This window comes from Zonotrichia albicollis, chromosome 12 (genome assembly GCF_047830755.1).
Source record: "Zonotrichia albicollis isolate bZonAlb1 chromosome 12, bZonAlb1.hap1, whole genome shotgun sequence".
Classification (NCBI taxonomy): domain Eukaryota; kingdom Metazoa; phylum Chordata; class Aves; order Passeriformes; family Passerellidae; genus Zonotrichia; species Zonotrichia albicollis.
Genome location: NC_133830.1, coordinates 5,021,560 through 5,037,934, shown reverse-complemented (window position 1 = coordinate 5,037,934; position 16,375 = coordinate 5,021,560). Strand labels below are relative to the sequence as shown.

At 42.4% G+C, this 16,375-nt stretch overlaps 1 protein-coding gene across 2 annotated transcripts in view; it reads left to right on the top strand.

Moving 5' to 3' along the window:
* TAFA1 (TAFA chemokine like family member 1) overlaps positions 1-16,375 on the top strand; it is a 210,046-nt gene that overhangs the window by 174,437 nt on the left and 19,234 nt on the right. The gene's annotated exons all lie outside the window — the stretch shown is intronic.

Here is a 16,375-nt window from a genome sequence, read left to right as displayed (position 1 = left end):
TACAGAGGAAAGTAACCTTTTGCTCAAATACTTGCAATAAACCCACTAGAGGCTAAATGGAAAAACAGTAGGAGATTTCTACTCTGATAGGTAGCATTAAGTGTTAATCACAGCACTGGAGGAGCCTGGGAAGAGGGGCTGGAGGCAGGGAGGGCAGCCAGCCATGCCAGTGTGTGCCAGCGAAAAGAAGCACAAGCTGGAAGGGAAAAGAGAGCCTGCAGGGAATTCCCTTGCAGGGGTGAAGCCACAGGCAGGACCATGGGTTCAGGTTAAGGGCTGGTCAGGCTGCCTGGAGAGCACAGAGAAAACCAGAACAAGGGGTCTCAGTGCTTGGTGAGCCCAGAGCAGGAGGCTCAGCCCCTGTGAGCCATGGGCAAGTACACAGATGGCAGATCCAGGGGCACAAACAGCTGCAACAGTGCTAAGGAAGGCTTCTCACAACAACCCTTCACCCAGCAGTGCTGAGGGAGAGATTTGCCGACATAGGAATGTACAGTCTCGTGTGTACCTGCCCTGCATGGCAGCAGCAGAAGGATTTGCTACATTTACTGCACCTGTGTGGAGAGGTGATGCAGCTGATGGAGGATGTGTGGTACCTTAGGAGCAGGAGGGTTAAACCTTCACACCCTGCCTTTGAACAAGCACTGGGTTCATCTTTCCCTTGCGTGGCAAAACCCAAGTGCAGCATCCAAAAGCCTCTCAGGAAGGGATTTGACACCCAGATTTTCAGCTGGTGTAAACTGGCTCTTAAAACCCTGAGAGGCTTTCTGGTTTGTGCCAAATGAGGGCACAGTTTGGAGGGTTTAGGAAAACGAACAGGGCTGGCTATTAATCCTTGCTCGCAGTCCTCAGGGAATGTGTTGGACCAGTGTCCAGCTAATCCATGGCCAAGGGCAGCTTGGGGAAGCATTAGGGTCGGGTTAGCATCTGTGCTGTATCCTCTGACACCAAATCCTGGCAGGAATTCTGATGATATTTTATCTCTGCCAGGGAAGACCATGTTATTAAGTGGCTAATTCTGCATGAGCTCACACCACACATCTTTTCTGCATCAGATGCTGTGGTGGTGGTGCACTGTGAAATGCTGTGTGCCTACAGGTGTCTCTGATACACTGTAGAAGATACCTGACTGGAGTATTGCAGAGCAGGAAGGCTATTTTTCTTTTTTTTCTTTTCTTTCAAAGCTACCTTCCATCTATAAACATGGAGCTGGTTCACAAGGCTTGATTGTGGTTTGTGGGATTAGGGTTTGAACACAAAAGAAGTGGATGATTAAGTAAGAATGAAGAATGCTCCTCCACAGTGAGCTCTCTTTAAATTAATAAACAAGAACCTGAAGCTATTACACACTGGAATTTTAAAGAGGCACTGACCAAATCTTTGAAGGAAGCAAACACATCATTTTTCCTTTTACTGATGAAGAGAGTTCAGATAGAAGTCACTAATTTAGCACTGAGATTATCTGTTATGTTGAACTATGTGAATTAATCTGGCAAATACAGCTGGAAACAGGCAAGCCAACAAGTGTTTAATTGATTTCAGAGGATCAATTATCCATACAATTGATCAGAGACACGTTTACAGTTCCTCCTCTCAGAATACAGCCAGGTCACTGCAGGTCCCAAGCCCCTCATGTCAGTCTGGAGTTTGCTTTAGGAGATTTTTATGCATTAATATTGCAGAATTTTCTTTTAGGAATAAAGTAAGGACATTGCAAACAAGGGATTTCTATCAAATCTTAAACTTTTTGTTTTTTGCTGAGGAAGTGTGCTACTCAGCATGTAAATAGCCTTCGGAGTTTGGAACCGGTCTCCATGTGCAGGTGTCAAAAAGCAGTTTACTAATCCTGGGTATCAAAGAAAGCATCATTCCTCTTTGGGAGCTGTTCCCAAAGACCTTTCAGTTTGTCACAGTAACTGCTCAAGGTTAAGCAAGATGGAGGACGGCAAATTTCAATATTACTTAAAAAGTGCTGCCTCTCCCTTTTGAAGCCATCATGCAAAAGGCAGTGGTGGGGAGTGGAGCTGTGCTCCACAATTTAAGCATTCTGCCCTTTGTTATTAGTACATAAAAACTATTCTGCAGGCAGATGGATTGCTTTTAATATGTGGGTTTGTGTAATCATTTCCTTTTGATTACAGCTCCTAGGCAGCAACCATACAGCAGAGTTTTCAAGATGCATCTGCATGGTCAGTACTTTTTTTTTGTCTTCCAAATATGCCCAGAACTCAGGAACAGCAAGGTGAAACACCAGCACAAGCCATCACTCAGGAATGAAATGGAGAAGCAAATGACACTGTCTTAACTGAGGACAAAGGCAAATCTCCCATTAACTCAAATGAGAGTAGAAAACATCTCTCTCTATTGGTTTTCTTATTACAAAATGCCCTCTCCTTTTTCTCCAGACCCTCTATGAAATACCATCAAATAGAGTTGTGTGTAATATAGTTATGCAAATAACAAATGAACTCCATTTCCTTTAGAAGTTTCCTTTCCTCCTCTTGAAAATTGCCAATTGGATGAACACTTTTTAAAACCAGAGCTCCTGTTATATATAAAACTCCAAGTTCACTAGCACAGCGAACACCTTATATCCAATATATAATATAAATATAATAAAAGATATATATTTGTTATCCAAGGACACAGGTACCCCTTGTCTGAGCAGGATGGGGAGCAACACAGTGACCACTGCTTTACACCACAGAGCACAGGAGCTGAGCAGCAGAGGAGAAAATCTCCATCCTTTTGGGCAGAGAAGGACTAAAAAATCAGTGGGGGTTTAATTGATATAAACTCCTCATCATTAAATGTAGCTTGGAAATTAGAAGAGTACTACCAGCTCTAAGAGGGGGTTGGCAACAGCTTCCCACCAGGGATGACAGCTGATTTTGAAGACTTCCAATGTCTTTTGTCTCACCCACAAAATGCAAACTAATTGGTATTATTTGATCAAATAACACTGCAGCACACTGGTGAGCAATAGGTGGATCACAGACATAAAAGCCAAGACAAAATGCTGTACAGCAGACTCATAAAATTCATTTTTATGTTAGAGGCCAGAAAAACCCCTCTTGAAGTTTTTAGTTACAGTTTGGCTTTATTTGATACAATCATTTTTTATTGTTTGGTTGACCAACACTGGTATCTCTTTTTTATTCATTTATTTGCAATAACCTGCTGATAAATCAGCTTTAGCAGTGGAACCAATTAATTCTCCATTGTAAATATTGACTTAGATATTTTTAATCTATTCTGTTTGTCAGAGATGGCAATCCTGGACTTTCCTGGATGAGCAATAATGAGGCAGCATTGCAGAATCCTTTTCTACTGCTCCTCTGAAACAGCCCTTGTATATTCTGTGTGATCATTGCAGAAAAAAGACTCCACACCATTTGCAAACACAAATTAAGGAAATTATGATTTTGCTACCTGGCTTGCATTCTACCAATGACCCCTGGTGTCCACAAGGGGGGATTCTATCAAAATGTATCTCTTTGAGTTTGCAGGTTTCCCAGCTGGGCGGCTCATTAGCACATGGCCTGATGGAAACTGTGACCAGAAATGATCTGTGATTACAATAGACATGGTCTGAATGTGTTTTGTGTACCTTGGCTGGATAAATAGAATGAATGGGGGAGGTTTTGAAATTCCTAAAATTCAAACCTAATTGCAAATCACCCAGGTCTGTGGTTTACTGTTTCATGGCACCTTTTGAAAGCTGATACAATTTCCTAATAGAAGGAATAAATTGACAAACCAGGTTAGAAGCTTAAGCTCTGAATGTAAGAACCCTTATTCACAGGTCTTCAGTGAAATCCTGAATCCTATCAGTGTATTTCTCAAATCATCAGGAGCACTCATTTGTAGCTAGCTTTGAGTTAGACCCTTTCCATCTGAACCACTTTCATTTTAAACTCATTATTTATGGTAAGCACAGCCACACACTTCATGCATTTTGCATATTCAATTTTCAAGCCAAAATATAGGAGCTGCATTAGCTTCAGTGCTCCCAGCAGGTAATCAGGCTCCTGCAATATCAAACCTTATGCCACCACCAGTAATAGGCTGAAATAGTCCTACCCTCACAAGGACTGTGCCTGCCCAGCTCCTATTAAAATTAATGGGCACTGGGCATCCATTCCCTCTAGGCAGCTTTGGAAATATCAGCCAAAATGTAGTTGTAAGTATTAACCTTTAGGAAGTTAGTGTTGGCAGCTTCCCACTGCTGTGCACTGAGCCCAGCCCTGCTCTGATGGGAGCAGCTTCTGGGGCTGATTTGGCACCTGGGGCTGGTTTGGCACCTGGGGCTGCTTTGGCACCCCTGGGGCTGGTTTGGCACCTGGGGCTGATTGGGTACTTGAGGCTGGTTTGGTACCTGGGGCTGATTTGGCACCTGGGGCTGGTTTGGCACTTGGGGGCTGGTTTGACACCCCTGGGGCTGGTTTGGTACCCCTGGGCTGGTTTGGCACCTTGGGCTGGTTTGGCACCTGGGGGCTGGTTTGACACCCCTGGGGCTGGTTTGGTACCTTGGGCTGGTTTGGTACCCCTGGGGCTGGTTTGGCACCTGGGGCTGGTTTGGCACCTGGGGCTGGTTTGACACCTGGGGCTGGTTTGGTACCTGGGGCTCGTTTGGCACTCCTGGGGCTGGTTTGGCACCCCGGCCTGGTTTGGCACCTGGGACTGATTTGGTACCCCAGGCTGGTTTGGCACCTGGGGCAGTTCTGGCTGAGCACAGCCCAGGGGGATTGCCTGCCTGCCCTTCCCTCCCCTCCCTCCTCCCAGGAGCAGCCTGCAGTGAGCGTGGCTTTTTCCTGGGAATCCGAGAGAAAGGAAGCCCAGCCCCATAAAGGTCAGTGGAGGTGGTGTGAAAATGCTGCTCTAACTCAATGTTGAAGTCTGGGGCAGAAATGACAAAAATATTGCAGGCTAACTGTTAAAATAAGTATATTCTGTATAGGAAAAAAAAATTTTCTGTGAATACTTATATTAAACCTTGTAAGGGACTTTGCCCTGCTGATTTAACATTCTTTAATTAGTTGGGTTTTTCAGGTTTTTTTTCTTTCCTGTCTATGTTTGCAAAGAAAAATAGTCTGACATTTTAAAAGAAAAATAGGATTAGAATAATTTATTATTGGATTGCTATTAAACTAATAGAAACAGCCATATAAATTCATTTCTATAAACAACCTCCAGGTCTCAGGTCTAATCCATACAGATGGTGACCTGTGAGGAAGCAGTGTTCCAGGAATAAATTTGCTGGTTTAGACTGGAGGGTTTCAACCCAGCTAATAAACTCTCAGTGGTGCATGACTGAAATGTTACTGCAGTAGCTAGAGAGCAAACTGTCCCGTTTCACTTTTTTTTTTTCACCAAATAGTTCTAAAATAACCAAAGTGTAATCGCCACACTCAACTAGCAGATTGTTCATGGACACAAAATACAGTCCTAAATCAAATAAATTGCTGGCTGTGAAGCATTTGCAGGGCTCTGCTTTGCATAGTATGAGATAAGAAGCAAATGTAATGCACTGGTCTCTATTACTAAATGCTGCTAAAAGTGCAAAGTGATAAATGTGCTCTTTCAATTTCAATATAGCATCATTAGTAGAGAGACCCTGTAAGGATCACCTGCATCTTAATGACCTGCATCTTCACTGTGAGTGCAGCTCTGTGCTTTTCCTGGGAACCTATGCAATTTTAGGAGGTATTCATGTTATTTTGCCAAATTCTGATGCATTTTTGTTCTGGTTCTCTTACATTTTTTACTTTCCCTTCCTAAATATGAGTGTCTAGTGGTGAGGGACCCAGAGGAGATGTGTAGCCAGGGACATCAGCAGTGCTGGCAGGTCAGATGCAGCCACAGCCCTTCCTGGTTCTGCTGAGTCCTCAGCTTTTGGGCAGAATTATGGGCAAGGCTTACTGCAGTATCCCTGTGCTCAGGGTATGGATCATGCACTTGCTCTGCCAGCTTTTCCTGAAATATTAGGTCTTGCTCCATGTATCTTTTTCTGGAATACAAATCAGCCATGTTGGTGTGGTGTCCTGCTTGTACAACATCTTTTGGTTACGTCTACCCTTGTATTTGCTCACTTCATGGCATGCTGCAATATGTCAAAGAATGGAGATGCTGCTGCTTCCTATATAATTTTTCAGCTAAAAATGACAGGTGCCTGGAATTATTACTGTATTATTTTGGTTTGGGGTTTTTTTCACTAAGAAAACAACACCATAGATGTTGAGAGGTTCTTCCCAGGAGTTTTGCAGAGACGAAGAGGGCTATATTTGCACTCTGAAATCTAGCAAAAAAATACAATCTGCTATTTTATTCTGCAAAACAAGGCAGGCATCCAGCAAGGGCAGGAGCAGAAAAATTGGGCTGTGGGCAAGACAGGAGTGAAGAGAAGACACATTACCATGTCAGCAGACTTGTTGTGTAGATAATACTGGATGCAGTAAATAACCTCAAATATTTGGATTTGTTTTCTTGTTTTTGAAACCTGAAAGAATGTGCAATAAATAGATTAAAGATGTGCAATGTTCAGATCAGTGTTACTGTACCTGTGAAGGATGAGATAAAAACAGAGCATGGGGAGCAGTTCCACAGGGTCGTGGTTGACAGTAAGTCTGGGGAAGCACTAAGGTAAAAGGAGATATTCCTACAGCCTGCTTTTCACTCCCATCCAAAAATATCCTTCCTTCCAATTTCTCTTTGGTGTCAAAATAAATGAAAATGTTTCATAGTGATTAATGGTGTGCTGGCTACACACTGAATGCCAGTAGGGATGCAGCTGATCAGCAAAGAGGATATTTTCAGAAAACCTCATCATATTTTGTTTTGACTTTATGCTGACACGTTGAATTTTGCCAAAAAAAGTGATTCAATTCAGCCAGTTGTATAGGCAAGAGTGAGAGCAGTCAGACACACAGGGAGAGTCAATCCCACGGGGATTCTCTGGTAGGAGATGGCTGTCCCAAGAAATGCTCCAGAGGGAGAAATGCTGGGCTGCTGGCCACCATGTGCACCTGGATTATCCATCTCTAGCACTCTGTTCTTCTAAGTTCTTCTAAGCCTTCTGATGTTTACATTTTTATAATGGAGTTTCTCACACACTTTTCATGTAAATAACGATTGTTTTGCATTCCTTTCTGAAAGAAGAGAGAATTAACAGACTGTTAGTTTAACCAGTGTAGCTGGAGAGGTAACAATTCATTCTCCAATCCATGGTCACTTTTGAAAGTCTATAAATACTAGAGTTCAGAAATAAACTCCCTCTTTTTACCTCTGACATTTCAGCTTGTGCGTGTTGTTAATTTTGTGTCCTATTGGAACCCCCCCCAAGGACCCTGCCTGCAGGACAGGATTGCAGGAGCATCTCTGTGCTCTCCAGGGCCACCCAAGGCTGTGTGGCACTGAGGGCCCCAGCACGTGCTGCCACCTCTGAGAGCAGAGGGAGGTGAGAAATGTCACCACGTCCTTGTTTCCTTTAGGGAACAGTTCAGTTATTGAAAAAGTGCTTACAAGGTTTTGGAGAAAGGACCAAGAAAACCCTGCAACCTAATGCAAATTAAGTTTGTGCTTGTAGGTTTTGATGGAGCTGGTTATACATAAAGTGTGTGCTGTGTGTATTCACCTGGAGACCTAAACCATTATGTAGAAAAAAGAACAACAGCAGCACAATATTGTTGCTTTCACTACCATTGATCTTTAATTTCCCACTTCAATTTTGCCTTCTAGATTAAGGGGGGGTTTTTTGTACTGCTGTGTATGTGAGATGTTTAAAACTTGCTTGAGATTTCAATTTCCAGAGGGTTCTGTTGGCTGAGGTTGTAGCTTATCTAATATTTTCATGAAGTCCGAGCTCTGTGCTGTAAAAGTCAATTTACTTTTAAGCTGTTGTTTTCACCACTACAGTGAATAATCCAATTTTTAATTATTTTTATGGGGTTTTTTTAGGGGGGAGGGTTGAGTATTATTTGCTGAAAATTTAGTTGTTTGTCATTACTGTAATTTTAGTGGAAGGGACATTGGAGAAACCAAGCCTCAGTGGAATAGATTGTTATCCAGTGTAATGTATTGATCAGGTCAGGCAGTAAATTAACAGGAGCAGAACACCATTAAATTTTGAACTTAATTGCCTTCTACTCTTAATTTCTATTGGATATAATCAATAGGTGCCAGAGGAAAGTTAAAAGAGTTATTTAGCAAGCTGCTGTTTCCTGCAGCATAATGGAAAACTAATGTTTCATCTTCTAGTTGATGCAAATGATTTGTAGTTCAAGAGTGGCCACTTAAACATTTTATCAAAGACTCACTTTTAGTTCTGTTTTGATTAATCTTCTTCCCTCCAAGAAAGAAACGTGATTTAGTGACATGATGTGTTTTGGCTTAGCTGCCCCTTTGGTCTTTGTTTCCCTGGAGGATCTCTCCAGTCTCTGTTCCCCTCTCCAGTTCCCCTGAGTGTTTCCAGGGGAGGGTTCTCAAGCCAGTGCCTCTCAGTATAATTTCCTTTTCCAGGGAAACGTTGTGCTGCAGCCAGCCGAAGTGAAGGCCATAGCTTTGGTCTTGGCTTTTCGTCTTGATTCTTTTCCCAGCTTGTTTGGGCAAATTGCTCATTTCTCTTTTTTTCCTGCCTGAAAAACACCAATGTAAACACTTGCCTCTGCCAAGGGCTGGTGTCAAGCTGAAGTGTTGCACTTTCTTCCTGGGCTCCTTGTGCTGATGATACATTTTGTTCTCCTCTCCAGCCTCAGTTTGTTGCTCCCTCTATCTCACATTTCCCTCTATAGTAATATTTTCAATACCTTTTTAAACTTGCTGTTGAATTTCAGTGTTGCTTATCCTGCTGTAATCTAAACCCAGTCCCTTATAAATCAATATCTCACTGCTATTATTATTTTTACACCTCTTTGAGCACTCTTTTCCTTACCTGGCCTTTTGCTAATAAAATGCTGCAGAGGGAACACCGTGGTTCAGGTGGCCCCATGCCAAAGCCACGTGCCCAGTGCCACTGCCCTGTGGAATTACAGGGACATTAAACAGCCTTTGAATGGAGGATAGACTTCTGATGCAAATTAGGGAATTGCTGCAAATTTTGGTGGGCCTCAGAAGCTGTATTACTGAGGCAGCACTCAGAATAAAACAGGCCAAGGCAATCACACCTCAATATTTTACATTGGTGTCAGTTCTGTGCCAGTGGTGCTGCTCCATATTTATAACTTTGTACTGGCATGAGGCAATTCACATTCAAGCTAATGGGAGTTTTCCAGGAGTGTTGATTCAGGTTCCTGATGAGAAATGAGTTTAGCCGCTTTTGCTCATCTTCACAGCAGAAATAGCAGTTGGAGTTGAGAGGAGTCTACTTGAGCTTTTATGAAGTGGAGCATAATGATGCACCAAATGAACAGACCTTCATGGAAGTCTCATTTTCTAAGAGAGTTAACCTATACTTGATCTGAAAACCAAGTATCTTCAGGGAGTGGCAAGTTACCCACCTCAAAACAGAGTGACAGTGAGTGATCCTTGCTCTGAAATCTTGACCTACATCTGTCCACAACTCTTTCCATTATAAAATGTGTATAATGGGTATTTTACTGGGACCACATTTGTTTTTATCCAAATCCTATATATTAAAAAAAAACATTGCTTGCTGCCTGTGCAAATTCAAAGCCTGCCAAATCATCAAAAGAGCTGAGTATGAATTTACCTCTTTGACAATTATTCCTTGTCACATTATTCTGGTTAACAGGGAATTCATCACAGCAGAGAAGGCAAAAATAAAGCCTCTTGACAGTTACAAGAAATTACCTGTGCTTACAATAATATATTTTCCAAGGGAAGGCTGGAGGGCAGAGCTTGACAGTGCTGAAGCTGTACCACCTGCAGTGACATCTGTGACCATCACTGGCCTGGACTTCACCTTTGCCGAGGGAAGATTTGTTTGTCTGTGTTACAGACCAGCAGGAATTGTGGATGGTTTGCAGTCCCAGCTCCACAGAGATGCTGAAATTCTCCTGTTTTGGCTGTTCCACTGGTGTCCGTCACATCCCTGGCCTTTATATTGGGAGGAGACAGAAGAGGTGATGTTGTGCCTGTTGTATATTTAGGGACTGAGCACAAAGTGCCCGTGGAAGCCAATGGCCAAAGAGGAATTTGGACCTGGAGCTAATTGAGTGCCCCTGGCCAGGAGGGTGTCAGCAGCCATAATGGCATTCCCATTTCCCATGAAGAGCTTCTCCTCGTGTTTCACTCTTGTGCCAAGAAAAAATAAAAGGAGATTTTTCTCTGTCTCACTGAGGAGAATCCCCTTTTCATCCAAATGAATTATGCTGTCTTTGAGGCGCCAGATTAATCTGTCTGTGATATCCCTTGTGCATTGCTTCCAGACTAACACATTATCTGTGTTCCTTCTCCCATGATCTACTGGTGCAGATGAAAGCTAGCACACATGGTAGGCTGGAAAGACTGCTGCCCACAGCCATGGAAATCTCTACAGGAACAGCTCTGCCTTGCTGGAGGAGAGAGGTGCATAATGAGAAAACATTTATGTTAAGGTTGATTACAAGGATAGTTTGGTGCAGCTGAAGCTCCTTCTCTGACTTGCTGTCATCATAAAAACTTTGTGAACCGTAGATTATTGCATTTTAGGTACCCACAGCAGGACAGGCAGACAAGGTAGGAAGTCTCAGAGACACACATGAATTAGGATTAAATGGAGCAAACTAATTCTCAATCAGATCTACTCACCACTAAAACAAAGAAGATAGAAAAAGACAGGATCAAAATTAGCAAGCTAACAGATTTCTGGTTGGGATAAAGTCCTGGGCTAAGAAATGCTGGTGGATTTAATGTTCAATTCTACCTTTATTTATCATGCACATTTGTAAAGCATATTTGCAGCCTTCTAGTTCAATCAGGGCAGTGAGTTTTTGTTTATTGAGAAGTGCTGGAGGTTTTTATAGCTGAGCCTTGGCAGAAGTCTGCCTGTGGTAATATACAATTCACATCATGGTTAGGATGGGCACTGCAATTGTTGCTGCTCTCTCTATTCTCTGCTGTGTTTGTAAAAGGATCAGGATTGGAGCTGTGAGGTTTTCTACTGATCCCTAAATCCAGAAGTGTATTTGCACCATTTTTATCCCCAGAAAGTTATCCACTGCTCACCTCTTGCTTTCCTGAGAAATAGTCACACAAGACTTTTTGGAAAGTAGGAATTTTTGTGCATGCTGTTTGCAGTCCTAAGAAGTTGTACCAGGCAGTAACTCTAGTTATGATCCAAAATCTCCACTCAACAACAATTCCCCAAAATCCAAAAGAAAGAGAAAAAGTAACCTGCCAAAAGCATACAGATCTTCAGAGGTTTTGCAAGGTAGTTTTGGAAGTTTCAGGCAATAATATTTTCTTTGCATAACTGTTCAAACTGAGTGCATTGACTCTATGCATAAACTGCTTTCAACCCTGTCTTGTCATTCAATCTGAAGTGTTTTGGTGTCACTTTGGAGTTTTTCAGAACATCAGTGCTGGCAGGTGTAAGACCTTTGGACTCTGCTGAAGGGGAGCTGAAGGGAAGCTTCAGTTTCTGGAAGCAGCTTTGCCATTATCCCATGGCCAGCAGAGCTAAATATGGCTGCAGGAAAACTGTCTAACAGGCTGACAATGGAAAGGACATTACATGGAAATATGTGTGAAACCTTGCTATGTATTTGCACATATTTTCCAAGAGTTTCAGCAAAACAAGGAGTTTTCCCCATCTTTGTTGTAAATGACAAGCATTTTAGAAAGATAGGTTCTGCACTGCCATAAATAACAATTTCTCTTTTTGCCTTTGCAAGCCATCATCAGGAGGTGATGGCATCACCTCCTCATTCCTACCCTCCATCTACCCACAGAGCCATGAGAGCATGCATGTAAAAATGCATAAAAATGTCAGCCTTGCAATTTAAATGTCAACTCTTCAATCTTATTCCAGTACATTTAGACCCTCCTTTGCATACAGTGTGGCTGACTTCTTACAGTTCTGGTTTTCCTCAAAATGACAGAGGAGGCATCCATGGCCCTTTCTGATAGTTCCATTTGTTACTGTCCCCTTGCAGAACACAAATGTAATGCAGTGTGCTCTGCTGAGAGACCAGTGCCAGGCAATCCCATAGGGATATTAAATAGACATTTCTATTGTCTTTGTGCTGATCTGACTCCCTTTTGCTTCTCCAGAGTTTAGCAGGCCCTTGCTGAAATGCTGCTGGGATGTGGCTCCATTGTGATCTCTCCCAGCATCTCTGCATGAGGGGAGGATGCTGTAAAGATGTGTCCCTGTTGGCCATTCCTTTCAGCACCCTGGAAAGAAGAAAACAAAGAGTTAGATATGTAGATATAGCTATATATTGGTGTGTAATCCATTTCACAGCTTTGTCAAGATGCTCCTCTTTCCCATCCTGTTCAGTTTGTTCAGGTCTGCATCAAGGGGAGCCATTTGTGCTGAGTGGTGCTTTGGTGGGTGCTGCAGGAGCACAAACACAGCTCTGCTGCACTGCTGGAGCTGCAGGCACAGCCTGCTCCTCCCTCTCTCCCCTTAATGTAAAATGGTATTTTAGAACTCACCTTCAAAGACTGAGGGCTTCCAGTGAGTTACCTAAATTCTATATTTGGAAACCTAAACAACTTGGCCTCTGTGGTTTTCTTAATTAAAAATTACAATTTAAACCAAAAAAGCACTATCTATATAATTTATTTTCTCGTATTTATTCCATTTGAAATTAAGACCAAATACAATGAGTGCAAAAAATATATTTCTATAACTTGTTAGCTTTTGAAGAATTTCCTCCCAAACAGTAATAAGAAATGTACATGAGTACATTAAGAGGTTTCTCTGGGTTTTTTAGTATTATTCTTAATAAAATAAAATCTTACGGCCATTCTTCAGGAACTCCTGAGTTCCTTTCTATTCCACTGCCCACAAAAAGTGGAAATGATTGCCTCTGCTTCACTCTCTGGTAGAGAACACAAATATAAACCAATATTTTCACTGAAGGATCAGGGACATTTTTACCATTTTCCCCCATGTCCTGGAGAGCAGCTTGTACAATCCACAGTGATCCAAGGACAAGAATATGCTTTCCCTTCCACCTTGGCAGGATTTTGCAATGTTAAGGTAGGGCCTGAAAAGTGCTTTGAGATCCTTGCAGTAGAAGTGTTGAAAAGGCACAGGAAGCTGCTCTGGTGTGATGAGATCCCACCTTGGCTGCAGCAAGAGCTTCCCCATTAGTATGGAAGCCTTTGAAGGCCAAAAGCTGTCCTAATTTTACTATTTCCACCTGCTTTTTAATAGAAAAAAACCCTGATAGTGTTTGAATTATTCATTCATATTAAAATACAAATTTTTGAAGCACATCAGCCACTAAAGACTCTTCCTTGAAGAAGGTCTTCTGCATTTCCCTGGCCAGGGCTGCTGCTCCCTGTGAGGCAGAGCTGGAACATCTCCCCATGAGCTCCCAACACAGAACTGAAGCCTTGAATGCTCCCTGGCCACAAATTGAGGCCCTGAATGCACAGTAACTGAATATTCATTTTGTCTATTCTTTAGGAAAATAGTGACAATTTAAAGGACAAGAATAGCTCCATTCATGAGCCACGATGTGAGCAAAGCCTCTGCCACCTCTGCCTATCTGCCTTTCTTAATAAGCCAACAAAGCTGATATATTACCACATATAAAAATAATGAAAAAGAGCTATCCAGGGAGAGAAATTATGTTTTTGTGATGAAGTGATGTAAGTTGATTACAAGCATAGGTGTTATTTCTCTGTGTTGTTCATTTGTCTGTGCAGAGCAGGACAGTTGAGATGCAGAGTGCTCCTGCTGCAGGGCTGGGTGATATCAGGGTTTCAACATTTGGAACAGCAGATACTTAGGGCAAAACTTTCCCCTGATTTCAGCTGAACTATTCATCACACACGTAGCTGTCATTAATCTTACATGCAGAGCCAGGCTTCTCATATTTCACAACCTTTGGAGAGGCAGCTTTTTAATCTATATTTGGTTCTTCTTTTTTTCCCCCTCTGAGATTGGTTTCTCTTTGCATATAATGCTGCAGTAGTTTCAATTTAAACAGAACCCTGAAATAAAATACTTGAATTTAAAACCCTAGCAGAGAGAAAGGAAACAATTATCTTGAATGTTTTTTGGAGGTAAAAAACTTAAATGACAGCACTGCTGACTGCCAAAATTGACATGTATTCTAACTTCTGTTTCAAGCAATGCATTATCTTAATCACAACAAGAGGACACATTCTCCAGGATGTAGCCATAAATTCAATTAATCTCAGTAGTAATTCACAAAGCAATTCATTATAATATAATGCAGCACCTTGAAGTATCTAAATTACAGCACCTGGAGATGCTTAATGGCCAGAGGCAGGTGCAGAAGCTGCCCAGCAACTCCTGGATGCAAGTTCTAACTTCTGCTTCCTCTCTGACACACCATTCCAGACTAAAGGCAGGTTAGGCATTCTCCTGTGAGGCAGGAGAATGAAGAAAAAGAACAAGGAAACAAAAGTGTCATGAAAAACAGGAGAAAAGACAATATCTGTGAGGGCAGTAAGTGTCAGGGGAGTGAGGTCTAAGCTTATTCTCAAAAATACATGAACTATGGCAGCCACAGGATATGAAGTATTCCTATCAAAACTTTCTGGTGACCAAGAGCAAAATTTTTAAGTGATTTGCATATCTCTCTCAGTTCTTGAGATAATAATATAGCTGCCTGCTCCTTTTTTTGTAGGTGTTTAATACAGCTCATACTCTAAACCCTTCTGTCTGCTAATATTCAAACAGGATGTTCTTGGAATCCCAAACTCTTTGCCATTTTGCAAAGCAGAATTTGGACACAAAGCATTATGAATCCAGCACTGTGTGTCACTATGGGAACTGTTCCTGCTGCCAGACAGAATGGGAATGAACTGAGAACTGGCTGTTTTGGGGAATGAACTGGGAATTGGCTGTTTGGAATGAACTGAGAACTGGCTGTTTTGGGGAATGAACTGGGAATTGGCTGTTTGGAGAATGAACTGGCTGTTTTGGGGATGAACTGGGAACTGGCTGTTTGGGATGAACTGGCTCTTTTGGGATTGAACTGAACTGGGAACTGGCTGTTTGGGCACATGTGTGTCTGTGTGTCTGCCAGGCAGGCACACACATAAACATTCAAATACAGATATGTAAATTTTACCATTAAGTGTTTGCACCTCTTTGCTTCCCCATTTCTTCTTATTTTGCTTCATTTAGCATAGATTATCTTGGTAAGTCTGGCAACTAGTCAATTACTGAATTCCTTTCAAAGGAAGGGAAAAGGGAGATTACAAAATTCATCAAGCTAGCATAAATCACCATATCTTCCCCACCTGAGGATCTGACCGTCCAACAGTAGTTTCTTTCTTCTTTATAAAGGTAATTATCCTATTAAAATTAATAGTAAAATGAATACTGCTGTGACTGAATTACATGGGATAAGCGTGAAATACTGTGATCAGTTCTGCTATGAATTAGTAATTATAGTGTGCTCAGTGAAATTTGCATACTTTGCTGTCCTTCCCTGCTATCTGCCTTGGTTTAGTTGCCAGTGCTCTCTCCAGGCTTGGAGCTGGAGATTGCTGGTGCTTTATGCAAAGAGGAGGTATTTGCAGAACACAGCACCCCTGAGTTTTGAGTAGCAGAAGAAGTTACAAGATAAGCTTGGGTTTGTTTGGTATTTGAAATAGCTGTGATTGCCTTTCTAAATGTGGTGATGTGAGGGGTTTAGTGCTTACAGAGATGAGGTGAGGGGGGAAAAAAAGAGGGGGGAAAAGTCTGCCTCCTTTCCTCCTCCTATTTCTGTGTGAGAAGTTTGTGTTGATGTGACTTTGAGCTGGTGCTGCCTGGAGCAGTGCAAGCAGTTGGTATCTGACAGGGAGAGGGGAATAAGGGAGAGCCAGAGCAGGAGGAGCTCATGGAGCTGCTTCACAAGGAGCAGTGTCCTGCCCCTTGCACTGGGGCGCTGCATGCGAAGCTTAAAGGTGACCTTGAAGAGGATAAATGGTACCAGGATGAAAGGCACGCCCCACACACATATTGAGAGACCTGCCTTGGGCCAGCAGCAGCAAATACTTACCAGCTAAAGGATGGAATTTAATAATCCCTTTTTTTTTTTTTTTTTTTTTTTTTTTTTGTGGTGCTGCAAGGTCATAGGGCAGAAGTCAAGCATCAGGTCCAGGCTGGTTTCTCAGGAAGAGAAGGCAGGGAGGTTTTTCCCTGCAGCCTCACAGCCATGCCAGGATCCCTGCTCAGCTCAGGGACTCTTCACCTCAGCACGAGCTAAACCCCCGCATCCCAATGGAACAGGATCTAAGG